General features: G+C 41.0%; 1 protein-coding gene across 3 annotated transcripts in view; it reads left to right on the top strand.

Moving 5' to 3' along the window:
* The first annotated feature begins 113 nt into the window (after positions 1-113).
* Positions 114-13170, top strand: part of BZW2 (basic leucine zipper and W2 domains 2) — a 58283-nt gene continuing 45226 nt past the window's right edge. The window contains exon 1 of one of the 3 annotated variants that reach the window (XM_062605007.1): positions 114-135. The gene's annotated coding sequence lies outside the window, so the exon portion shown is untranslated. Of the gene's footprint in view, positions 136-220; positions 368-13170 lie in introns of those variants that run through there. The other 2 variants (XM_062605009.1, XM_062605008.1) reach the window with 2 other exon arrangements.

Raw genomic sequence — 13170 nt, 5'->3', positions numbered from 1 at the left:
GGGGACGGCCGCGGGGTAAACCATTCCTGCCGAGCTGTGGGGAGGATAGGGTGCCGGTTGGCCCCTTTCGGCGGTTTCCCAGATCGGTACTGCTAGCGAGAAGAAGCTTGTTTCTTTTTTGGTCCTTGTTTTGAGGTTAAGAAACAGGATGTGCATTTATTTTTTCCTTCCTTCTAGCTTTCCTGCGGCTCCTACTTTCTACCCCCTCGGAGAGGTGCCGGCAGTGGTGCGGCCGGGCGGAGGGGGCGGCCGCAGCGGCGCGCGTGTGTCAATGTGTCTGTCCTTCACTCCTCCATTGTCTTCTGCTGCTGCTGCCGCCGCTGTCGGGACTGCCCTCCGCTCCCCGGACCGCGCAACCACCCGATAGGTGCGGCCGGCGGCCCTAACTCACGGCCGGGCTGGGGAGAGCGCGGCCGCTGCCGGGCGGGAGCAGTGCCTCAGCCCCGCGGCAGCGCCGCCCGGGCCGGTGATGTCCGTGGGCTGCGGCGGGGCAGCTCCGGGCGGGTGAGGAGCGGGGCCTGTGCGCGGCGGCCATGGCGGCAGTGACCGGGTGCCCGCTGGGGAAGCCCGTGTGGGTTTGCGCGCCCCGACCGGCCTCGGCTGGCGGGCCCCTGCGTGGGGTCAAGCGTCCTTCGCCTTAGGTGGGCGCGGGGAGTCCGCTGTCAGCCCCGAGAGTCCCGGGCCGGGGGCACTGGGTCTGCGGACGCGGGGGGGAGGCGGCGGTGCGATGGTCCCCGCAGCAGCCTTGCCATGGTACTCGGCTGTCGGTCTGTCCGTCCTCCTTCCTTCCACGGCGTCTGCTGTATTGCTTGCTTATGGCTTCGGTTTGTGGGATTCGTTTTTTCTAGGTAGGGAAAGGTCTTGGTTCGGCTGAAGAGGCCGAATAAAGCCCTGGTTGTGTCGTGGCATCGTGCCTCCGAAAGGAAGCTGGCTTCGTTGACTTGGGAAGGGAAGTAACGCGTTTGGGGTGTTCGGAGTGGTGCCTTTTGTTAGCGCCTTTCTAAAATTAAACTGCCGGTGGAAAAATGATCTTTGTTACAGATCCAACTTTCCACTCCTCCGGCTGCATCTCGGTAGGCACAGGGAAGAGCTTGCAGATACGCGGCAAAGGACAGAGACCGAGGGTTAACATCCCTGGTTTCAGCGTGCGTTTGTATGAGAGAGAAAAGCAGAACCCTAGTACTCGATGCTGACTTTTTACCCTCCTTTGTCCTGTTCTTCAATATGTGGGTTGGGTTTGGTGTTTTTTTTTGGGTGTTTTTTTTTTTGTTTGGTCTTTTTTTTTTTTTTAGTTGGTGTATCCTTTCTTTTAAGAGTCTGTTTTTTTTCCCCTGTAACTAATTTTTGAAGGCATAGCTGTATCAGCAGGCTGATTTTTTTCTTTCCTTAGTACTTACAGGTCATCTCGTGGCTACTTACGTGGAACCTCTCTCAAATACTAATCTTGTTCTCTATTTTCACGTTTGTCGGTTGCTTGACTGACTTTCAGGAATGGTAAAGTCCTGTTTGCTTCCTGGTTCGTAGAAGTGTGGTCTCTGAATCTAGTGTATCTTTGTAACTACTTGGGTACAAAACCAAAATGTGGTACGATTTTAGTTTAACAGACGAGCCAAATTGTGTATGTTTTCCTGATTAAAAAAAAATCACAGAAATACAGGGGTGTATCATCATCTAGTTTTACTTGAATCAACAAGTTGCTTTGGACTTCAGATTATAACAGATTCCCTTGGTATTTTTTTTTCCTGTGGGAAACCAGAAATGTCTTGAGGAAATGCTATCAAGGTCCAGAAAGATATCCCTGTGTAGTGCTAAAAGAAGTCTGTTGCTGGCTCAACTGTGAAGGCAGAAATTAGGGTTTAAGTGGTCTTTTGTTGGTTCACTGCAGGCTGTGAATTTTACCTGCTGTGAACAAGTTTTGTGATGTTATAGTATGCTGATAATCTCTGTGGCACTATTAAATAATAAGAGCTTGCAAGCTTCCTTTCACACTAAAAAACCCCAAAACTGTCAGGCAGTCAGTGTACAGAAGTATGCTTATTATATTCTTTTTTTTTCATGTGAAAATGTCAGTACTGTCATTGCACCTTAGTTCACAGAGTGAACAGGCAAACACAGCTTTTCCTTGGCAGCCTCACTGCAGCTCATTTGGTTACTAAGGCTGCAGGAGTGCAGAGGTAATAAAATACTTTAATGCTAGTTAATAATGTTTCATACTCTTACCTATGGGAGGCTTCTGTGTGACCTTCACTCCCATAGTATGAGACACTTAATAGTCTTTGCTTTATTCTTGCGAGATCGTGATGAGGTAATGAAGTGACATTCCCTCCATTTTATGTATGGAATTTGAAGCATGGAGGCAGCGAATGATTTTTCCAAGGTGGCGTAAGGAGCCTGTGTCAGGGCAGGGAGCATGAAAATGTACGTTCTGTACCTTTGTGTCTTGCCTCTTAATGCACTTTATTTTATCTACTGTATCTTTTTGTTTCACATGTTTAAGTTGTGGGTATTACTGTATGGTAATTAATAATTTAAATTGTGGGTGTTACAGTGGGAGAAGGAACTGTTAACCTCAGTGCAACTCAGTATACTATTTCGATTTCAAATCATAAGTATTACATAACAAAAAGTCCTTATTTCCTCATCCAGTGATGCATCTGAAAGCAGGTACCAGTGATGGCATTTTTTCCTGTGTTTGGAGGTGTGCTTGTGGGAATTTATGATGACTGTTGTAATCAATGTGTAGGTGATCCTAAACACCTCGTGCAGTAAAATAACAAGGATTTCCTTAATTGAGTAACACTCACTTTTGGTGAATGTACAAAACAATAAGCTTTTTCTTGGCTCAAGCCTAGGGGAGAGGAGACTACCTTATGCCTTGTAGAGTACACTATGAAACTCTCAGTCTTTGGACATGGGAGAGAGGAAAAGGAGATGCTGAACTGATTTCACTGGTTTCAAGCTGGTTTCTGTCAAATGACTTGGAGAGAAAGTAATGTGAAAACCTTCCTTGTGTCTTGGAGGCTTACTTGAATTAAGGCTATGTATTATGTTGCTCTCCCAGTGGTAGCACAGGTCAAAGATCCTGTAGCTTCTTTCTGTGCCTCAGCTTGGCAGGATCATAAACTTGGTCTGACCCACTATGTTTTATCTAGGGAAAAGAATAGTTAAAACAAGTCCTGTTATTCCTAAGAGTTATTCTTCTAGCTCCCATCTTACTGGTTCATAGCTAACGACCTCTTCAGCTAAGAGTGATACCTTTGTGTTTACCTTTGTATTTGATAGCCTGCAGTGGGGTTTTTGAATTTAAGTAAATTTAGTGTCTGCAGCATCCTCTGATTATAACTTTCACAGCTGCTTGAAAAATAAACCTCTCTTTATTTCTTTTTGAACCTGCTGCTTTATAGTTTTATTTGATCCCTTAGTCCCCAGTTCCTGCTTTGGAAGACAATGCAGAATTGTCCCCGATCATCCTTGATGTGCATCAGGCCTTGACAGACCTGGTTTATCCCCTACCACTCTCTTTTTTTATTAAGCTGAAGTCTTAGGTCTACTTTGTCTTTCCTATATGAAAGCCATTTCACATGGTTCTGAAGTGCGTTTTTGTAAAATGATTCTGTCCTCTTCAAGGCCTGGGCTTTAGGAAATCTCCTTCACGTGAAGCTGAGCCTTCCAGACAGATCTCCACTGGGTTTTGGTCCTGCTATCTCCAATCCTTATAGTTAAATCTTGTCCTAAGTGAGGAGTATCTAAGGATTATTCATTAGATCAATTCAAGTTCATAAAAGTTCAAGGGTTTTTTATTGCTAGAAACATCTTCTGTTTTTTACTCACAGATCTCACAGACACTTGTCTGTGGGTAGGTTGCTTTTCTCCCTATGGCTTTGCATAACTCTGACTTCATTAAGTATTTTTATTTTATTGTAAGTGGTGGGTTTTTTTAGGTTTCATCTGATTTTGGATCTTGGGACAGCCACTGGATCTTTGATATGATCTGTCAATGTTCTTAAGTCTTGTTTTTTACCAGAAAGTAGATTATAAAAAGACTGCAAAAGAGTAACTGAAAGCAGCAAATTACTGTTGAGCACAATGCATGTTTGAACACAACAGGTATACCTTGGAATGACAAGGTATTCCTGTAGCCCAGGCGTTCATCTGAGACAGGGATGGAGATTTCCATGTACTACCAGTTCCCAGGGGGACCTTGCAGAAAGTTAGGCTTTTGAATTTAGGAGCAAATCCCAGCATTTGACTTAGGCTATGTCCAAAATCTGTCAGGATGAGTCCTATGCTCACTTCATCTGCTTTTGAACCCTGACGTGAAGCATATGAGACAGAAGGACACCAAAGTATCCTCCAAAAGGTTGCCAGGTCCAGACTATTGAGTAAGCAGGGTTGAGGTGAGCAGCACTCTCTAGTAGGAAATATAGGACAGAGCAGTGTGAAAGTACCAGTTTGGGACTTGAAGGTTTATACAGTCTGATTTAACACAAATGTTGGTGGTTGCTCCTAGACCTAATCTGACTGAGCGCAGCCAATTTTGGCATTTCTTCATCTAGAATATAGCCATCGTAGCAGCCATCTGTAGAGGTTTCTTTAGCAGAAACTGCCCAGAAGTTTACTTTTACAGGCCGCAAAGTGTATTTTTTAGTATATGCTTTTATTTCTGTGTATATCTTTAACTGCTACTTATGCAAGGGCAACCCACATAACCTTCCCATAGATAATGGGGTTAATGGTGCAAAGAAGCAATTTCAAGGCATTCAGGTATTGTGATGGTGAGGGCAATGTGCATTCCTTAGATGAATATGTACTTGTACTACCTGGTTAAAAGCAGGTATGTGTACCCCTTGCTCCATTTATATGCTCAACATTGGATCTGTAGCTCAGGAAAAGAAAATAAATTGCTCCTTTGAAGGTTGAGTTCATATTCTCTTTTTTGTTCTAGATGGTTCTAGTATGAACAACTTTCTCAGAGAATACATCTTTTTTGCTTTACGTATGATTCTTTTTGATTAAGCGAAATCCAAGCTTTAAATAACTTGTTTCGTGCATGTCAATTCCATGTAGGTAGGTACTACGATTTTGTTCTGAGTGTAATGGAAGAATTGGCATACAAGCAGCTTTTTGGCTGATCAAGGACTGAGATGTGTTTAGCGACTGCAGAGCAGTATGAGTCAGAGGTCTGGCTGAGCACCTTTGCATGTTTTTTCCACTTAAGCTTTGCGAGTGGTGGCAATGACCCAGTCAAGCAGTAGCATGGCTTTTGCAAGAGTTGATCTGCAATGGCTTTTCAGACAGCTGTTGCTAAAATACATTCAGTACTTCAGAAATGTAAAGTAAATAAAATTACATAAAGCTGCAACAGAAAGATACCTCTGTGTAGAGAGACATTGAAAAGCTTTATAGCATGTATAGAACATGATCCACCTTTGGAGGAATCATTAGTGCAATACTGGGAAAAATAAAGACCCTGGAGGTCTCAGCAGCAGTCAATGACAAACCTTTTTTCTGGTGAAGAGTGGTGGAGGCACTTGATTTAAACATATCTATTTTTTTAAGCCAAGACAAGTTTATTTAAATTGTTTACAGTCACTCACAAATCCATGTACCTGTTTTGCAGGCTTAAGGTGATTGTCTAGGACAGAGGAAGAAGGGTATGTGCTATTAACTTCAGACTGCTTTAAGAGACATCATCTTTAAGTCGTCTTCTTATTTTCTGTCCTCATTCCTCCTTTTCAAATTCAAGAATTCTTATGTTTGTATTGCACGCAAGGCAATAGTCTATCACCTGTACCTGTCTTACTGCCTGAGCCTACAGATAAAATAAGTTCATTCTGATATCTTATGTGCAATAAATTTCGCCTGTGAACTGCCATGGTTACCTATTAAACGGTGCTTGGATTTGATTTCTGATTCTGTTTCTTTTTCTATATGATTAAACAGGATTGATCACCTCAATTGGAGCAGTTCATGCTTGGTAATTTAAAATGGTAATTATCTGTTCAAAGATAACTAAAATACTTAAGATCATGCAAAGGTAATGCTGGTGAGTGAGAAGAAAATTGACAGAAAAAAACATTGCTTCTTCCTAGAGAGCGGTCGTGGATTGCAATAGTACCCTGCCATGCCTGAAAACTGCTTTGAAGTTGCTGTACTATACTTCTTAAATCTAGCTGTAGATTTTGTAAGAGACTGCAAAAGTCAAAATAAAAGCTATTCCAAAATAAAGGGCAAAATAAAGAGAGAGTCCAGTGACCAAAGGGATGCGTAGAGTGATGTGGTGGCCATATTTATGGCAACGTAGTGCTTCTTAAGATTCTTACATGCTGTAAAGCTGAGAGCAGAACAAAACACTTGAGTTTCAGAGTTTAACAGCTTTGGCTTTCTGTAAAGTGTGATTGTATAGTGAGAGCACAACGAAGGCAAATCATGTATTTGTAACATTGCTCAGAAACCTTCTGACTTGAAGCAATTTTGTGATGACGTTGGGTAGGTGCAAGTCGCTGCTCATGTAGATCAGATTGCAGGACTAGGAGGTGCTTGATTACTGCTCTGTAGGTAAAGTAGTTGAGAGGTTAGCTGGTCATGAGTTGGTACAGAAACTGAAACCTGGGTAATGGCTGATACATGCAGTTAAGAGTTTTTCCTGTTCAGTCTTGTTCCCACTCCATCTTTAGATACGCTTTTATCACCAAGTACATTTTAATGTAGTAAATAAATCTTCCTCACATGGCCATACATTACTCTTTTGTTACGTATTTTGGGTTTAAAATTTCTGCAAGTCAGGCAAATATTTCTAGGCAGTGAATCGGTAGTAATTCCTACTGTAAAAGGACTTTGTCTATAAAAGCTGCTGGTTGCTCTTCATCTAAGCACTTTTGAAATGAGAAATTCTTTTTTCGTCCTAGTACAGAAACTATAGTTTTCTGCAGGGATTTTAAAATTCATTGAGTACTTGGTATAAAGGCATGTTTTGGAGTCCTGTGCCAAGTATTTGCTCTGCAAAATCTGAATTGTTCTTAGGTCAGAGAACTTTTGTACAACAGTTGCTTGCAATTATTGCAGACTCATGTTAGTGGATAAAGATTATTGCTTTTAGTCAGCCTGTGAGAAGGATGGATTACTTCTGGTGAGGATTAGAATTGAGGACAGACAGGTCAGGCAAGGAAAATGCCAGACACAGTCTGGGGCAGGGAGGTATGTCAGGGACACATAAAGTAAGTATCTCCTGTGATGTGTTGAATCCCGGTGAGTTACACCCTTCTACAACTCCTCAGCTACTTCAGGCAGAACAATTGAATATGGCTTTTGGGGTTATACTTCATTGTAATAACCAATTTCATGTATTTTCCTTAAATGTGGGGGGTTTTAATGCAAAAAAAAGGAGTTTAAGCAGTTCAACAGTTTGTAATTTGCAGGCTTAAATGATCCTTTCCTTTTAGGTTTTGTTTTCATAAATAAAATCCTCTACTTCTCTAGTAGTGTTTTTAAGAGGGAAAATTCATTCTATATGTTGAAGTTACGCATTAGTCATTTTTCTTCTGATAAGGCACGGGGTGAAATCTTAGGAGCATGTTACTGAGCATTAGCAGATACAGGACTTGTTATTTATTTTCGGTGCCATTTCATGCCTCGGGTGATAGAAAATTAGAAAACCAAAGTATGTTATTTTTTTTAAATACTCAAGGTGAAGTGAAGCCTTTAGAAAGAAGAGGGGATAGTGAGTTTCTTTTCAATCTACAACCTTCTCTATATGTGCCAGAATGGATATGAGTTTGGTTAGAGCCTTGTTGCTAGTTTTGTCTAGGACTCTGCACCTCCCTAAGGTTGCTCCTGAAACCTGTGCTGTTAAGTCTCTTAGGTCTGCTTTGACTATATTATCTTTATGCAATATTTCCTGTGACTCAGACCTAAGGATCCCCAAACCATCAGCCAGTGCTATGGAAGCCCAATACTGAGCTGTCGAATCCCATAGTCTGTCCAAGGTGTTTTTCTTCCAACATTTTGTGGCAAAAAGAGGCCTCAATCAGCGTGTCCCCAGGGTTGGCTCTGCCTTTGAGATTCATTGTCCTGCACATCAGTCTTGACTTCCTTCCCAACACCTGCTCTTCCTGTGCTCAAGTATGTAGATGAGGTCTTTTGCCAGATCTTGACTTTGGCTATCTTGTTTTATGGAGCTTTATTTGAAGACTTTTCCTTGAATTAGAGAAACAAAAGTATACTCATAATTTACTTTTCCAGAGGAGCCAAGGAAGGGGCTTTTTATTTTCAATAGTTTTATTCCTGTTAAAATGTTTATTGGTTTATGCTGAAAAGTGTCTTCCTCCCAGTATGCCCTGCTGTTGGTATGTCAATTTGTTTGCATTGCTGAGCCTTCAAGATCCTTCATCACGATAGTGGACGACTGGTTGTTTAGTGACCTACACTGCTAAATCATCAAGGTGTCAGACTGTCAGGTCTCTCCTGTGATGAAGTTGTGCAATGCTTGAACTTTCAGCTCTAAGTTGTGGTCCAGAGCTCCCTGAGGCCAAATATGTCAAGCCAAAGCATTTCATGGGTAGCCTGTTTGATACTTGGATCAGTTTAATCGCTTAATGCTCTCTCTGAGTTGGTTTTGTTTCCTGGGTACAGGAAGACCTGATTCTTTCTCCATTTTCCTTTGTCTTGTCAGTTTAAACAGTTGTTGACCTTTTCAAGCTGACCTAGTAGGTATCAGCACTGTAAAAGCAGTGTTACAGTATGAGGAGGTAACACAAAAATCTTTTGAAGCCAAGGGAGAGCAAGATGTCAGTGTTGGGGAAAAGGGCACTGTTGTCTTAGTCTGGACTTAGGTGTTCCCTATTTATTGTTTTTAACATCCCTGTTACTTTTTTATTGTAATCCCAGTATAAATGACTCAGTTACTGTTAATAACGAGGTTATTGGATTACTGAAGAGTTGATTTTAATTGGTGCTCTCAATAATTAACTGATTAATAAAGATTAATACCAACATAATCTGAAATATCAACTGTTTTTGCAGCATTGTCAAGGATAGGGGTAAAATATCACCTTTTGCAAAGCCTCTGATTGAGAGTCATGTTGAATTTCTGCTTTCTTTTATTGTAGATTTAAAAAAAACCCAAACGCTGGCACCTCTGCTACCTTTGCCTTTTATCTTCCATTAGCAAAGAACACATGCCAGGTTTTCTAGTTCTTCAGCTCTACAGAGCGTAGCAAACTAGGCAGAGAAACATGGAGGTGAGATACAAGTGCATTGGTCTGCATGGGCTTTAACAGTCAGTTCATTGGATGTGAGTTTGGCTGTATTCATGACTCAACAGACATATATTTTGGGATTTGGCATCAGTTCACTTCTTAAAATTCGAAGTAATGTTTTTTTTTTTTCTTCGTTGTGTGATAGATGCAGTAGCTGTTGACAGTCTTTTGGCTATTGAAGAGTTTCTGTTTCTTTCAAAAGGACAGGAGGTGTAGCGCTAAAAGGTACATACCCCTTTTCACTGAAAGTTAATGCATTTTGTAGAATCCTTTTCTGGATCCACATTGAAGAGCCCTAGGTTAACTGGCATGGCTTTCTGATGTCCTCAGAGAAACCTGCCAAGCCTGTCATCATTTTTTCTCAGTCCAAAAAAAAACCCCAAAACAACCCACAATTCTTTCTTTAGCTGTCTCTTTAGGAAATCTTTAAAATTCTTCATATCTTGCATCCTCATAAGAAGTGGGTTGTAGAAATCTAATGTAACTTCATTGTCATTCTTACTCTCTTGTATGTACATATGTGCATGCACCTACAGATACACATCCTGTTGAACATTTTTTAGGTTATCTCTACAAGGAGGTTGCTGATACTGATCTTTTCAGTGTATGACAATGATGCTGTAAACAAGAAAATAGATTTCCATATTAATAATGTCAAATATTGTATTGAGCTGACATTGATACAGCCTAAACACCTACAAAGCGGATGTGTGCTTTTTCTGCCAAAGGAAGGCTGGCTGCTGCAGTGATGCTTTGTGCCCATTTAAAATTATATTAAACTTCTTCCAGTTAGAAATCCATAACTCCTGCAGTTATGCTTGGCTTCAGAAACTGGGTTGGGTGTGGGTGGGTGGTTGTGGTCTGACACTGAGCCTATTCTCTCAGCATGTTTGTGGTACACTGGATTTTGAAACTTCTCAGCCAATAGTGGAAATTCTGTGAATCATTTCAGAAAGATAAACAAGCAGGTCTACTGAGTTAACTATAGAACTGAGTAATACACCATTAGTAATTGTCCTAGTGTTAATTTTGGGTGTGTAATTCTTGCCTCTGCCTGAGATGTTTTTATGTATCACTGGCAATCTGTGTGAAAATCTATAGTTCAATCTGCAGATGTGAATTTATGTGGCTGAAACTGATGGAGGAAGTTTGATCTAGTTCAAATATCTAAGAAGTGTCTAAAGCTGAAGCTGTGAAGCTGCTCACAAGAGACTCCCTTAAGGTCTCAGGCTAAGATGGGCAAGCAGAATATTTTAGATAAGCTGTTTTCTGGAAATGTTTGCATTTCTCCTTTGATAGTGGAAAGAAGCAAGGATAACAGGGTCAGACTTAGGTGTCTGTTGTTATTCGTTTTAATGTTAGGTTAAATGCACCCCATTTTTGGATTCTGACATTTGGCTGCTTGTCAAGAAAAGTGGATGATACAGGTTTTGTCTTAGTCAATTCCCTCCTAAAATGATCAGCAGTGAATTAGGTAGTGCTCCTCACAACCAATAGTACCAATTAAACTGTCAGGTGTTGCATTGAACTGAGCTGACTGACAGCTGTCTTGCTGCCATTTCCAGTGTGTGGTCATGAAGCACTTGAGGAGCTGCTGCAGTGTAAATGGTACTGCCCACAGGTGGGGTTTGCTGGCTCTGTGTTGGAGTAGGGTAAAACATTGGATACCTGCTCTGGTCTACATGTGGGTGAAACAGATGTCTCTCAATAGCTTTGATTAGCTATTTGTAATGTGATTATGCTGTTAGCACATGATGTTAATGCCCCAAAATAGATAAAAATTAGTGAAGGCTAATTATTTTTTTATATTTTAGTGAAGGCTAATTATTTTTTTCTAGCTAGGGTGATTTATATTGCATTTTATTTGACTTCTTTTCATGGCAATGTTTCTTAATTCTGAGATTCTGGCCATCTGTTTATATATAAATGTATTTTTGAGAATGGCGTTTTCATCTGATTGCAATCACTCTCAAAATTGTTTATCTTTTTGAGGAGCAAAACTATCAAGATGCGTTTATAGCATTCATAATAGCCATTGCTTGCAGTGCTGCATTTATAGATAGACTGTGAATTCTGTGGGTTAGTTTCATGGACTTCAAAGTCTCCTGAATTTGGATTACCAACAAAGACATATTCTTGCTTTTGCGCATTTATGTTTTCAGGTAAGTGTTGCATTTAATGTTGTTTATATCCCGATACAGCATGGAAGAGGCTGAAGTAAAGGGGAGCTGGACTGTTGAAACTGGGTGAGGATATGGTGGTTTGAGCACTTTCTGTGACTGACTGTGCATGATATATTAAAATAGAGAAAAATTTGCCATATGTGACTGCTTAGCATTTGAGTTTTTTAGTTACCAGAGACAGAATTTATTCTGATGTGTGAATAGTGTTTGAGTCCAATACTCTCTCACTAGCTTCTTTTAGATATTCTGTGGAGGGTGTGATGTTTAATATCTAATTACCTTAGCTGAAGGTAGTTGATGTTACATGGGATTTCTGGTTTGGCAGAGTGATACAAAATATAATGAAAACACAATACAAATGTAAGTAGCACATAAAAAAGTAAAACAATTGCATACACAGTTCGGTCTCAGTGCCAATGTGATTCGTATTGCCAGTCTCTGCAACATACTCACCATCATGATGTTGGGCATCCCCAGTCACTGGGAAGAAATACATGGGTTGAATCACAATATTCTGTACAGATTGCCTTAAAGCTTTTTGTTTTTATCACTGATGACAGCTAGTTTGAATGTTTGCCCTCACCTTAAAGCCCTTGTACAAAATTAGTAATATAACATGCTGACCCAGGTCAGTCCTCTTGGGTTTTTTGCTTACTTCTCACCTGGCTTTACTGAATTTGCCACCCAGCTGTTGCAGTACTCCCAAGTGAGTATGATGTCATGGGGGATTAATACTTGTCTTGTGCATTTGTGAATTTAAGGGACAGCCTTATGGGAAGTACAGAGTGAAAAAGAGCTTTGTTGGGTACATGATTCCTCTAAGTTACCTGACCTCATACCAAAGCTTGACTTACTGGGAGAAATTGGCCTTTGGTACAGACTCTGGTGTCTGAAAGCAGCCTGTAGAATTAGGTAGGTGTAAAAAGAGGGGGATGTAGTTGTAGAAAAATATAGATAGATGGGAGTGCTACATTTCTTTCATGCTTGGCAAATGTGCAGCAAATTTCAGATTATAAGGTTGTATCATCCATGTGTTTAATAGCCCTTGGTAGACTCTTCCATGAATTCCTCTAAGAGCTCTCAGGCTTCTGCACAGAGGTGGAGAAATGCCTTTCTGAAGTAAGGCTGAGTGTGCTGCCAAGCTGTGGGTAGGAGAGCAAGAATGTGACCCTTCTCTGCATGTTCAGTCTGTGACAGCTATTCTTCTGATTCACCTAGGATCATAGTTGATCATGTAGGTACCCCACGCCATACGCTCTTCAGTGGGTTTTAGGTTTTGGTTTTTTTCAATGCCAAATTTGTGGATATGAATCAGTATCTATTGCCATAGAACTAATTTGGCTTGGTCTGAGAGGAATTGTGTCCATCACTGCCTCAAAAAAAAACTATTTGCAGGTTGAAGCAATCTGAGTGTTGTCTACTTTTATTCCTCGCTCCAGGAATTTGTTTACCAAACCTGGTGTGTTCTGTCAAAATGTTCAACCCACTCTTGAGGAGGAGGAAGCAGCTGCAGGGAACATGAGACTGCTTTTGGAATGCAGAATGATACAAGTCAGTAATGGACTCCTTTTCTGTCCAAGTGAATGCTGCTAACAGCATAATCGGCGTTAGCTGGTATGTTTAGAATAGTTGACACTATTGCAAAGCATTGTATGTTTCCACTGCTGGCTCTTTGTGCCATCTCTTTTTAGCCAGAAATAATAGGAATTCAGGTATCTGGAAGCTGATTC

Source organism: Pezoporus occidentalis, unplaced genomic scaffold, assembly GCF_034315485.1.
Source record: "Pezoporus occidentalis ecotype Australia unplaced genomic scaffold, CSIRO_AGI_Poc_V1 ctg9, whole genome shotgun sequence".
In the NCBI taxonomy this organism is placed as follows: Eukaryota; Metazoa; Chordata; class Aves; order Psittaciformes; family Psittacidae; genus Pezoporus; species Pezoporus occidentalis.
The sequence above is the reverse complement of the archived record's forward strand: the minus strand, read 5'-3'. Positions and strand labels throughout refer to the sequence as shown.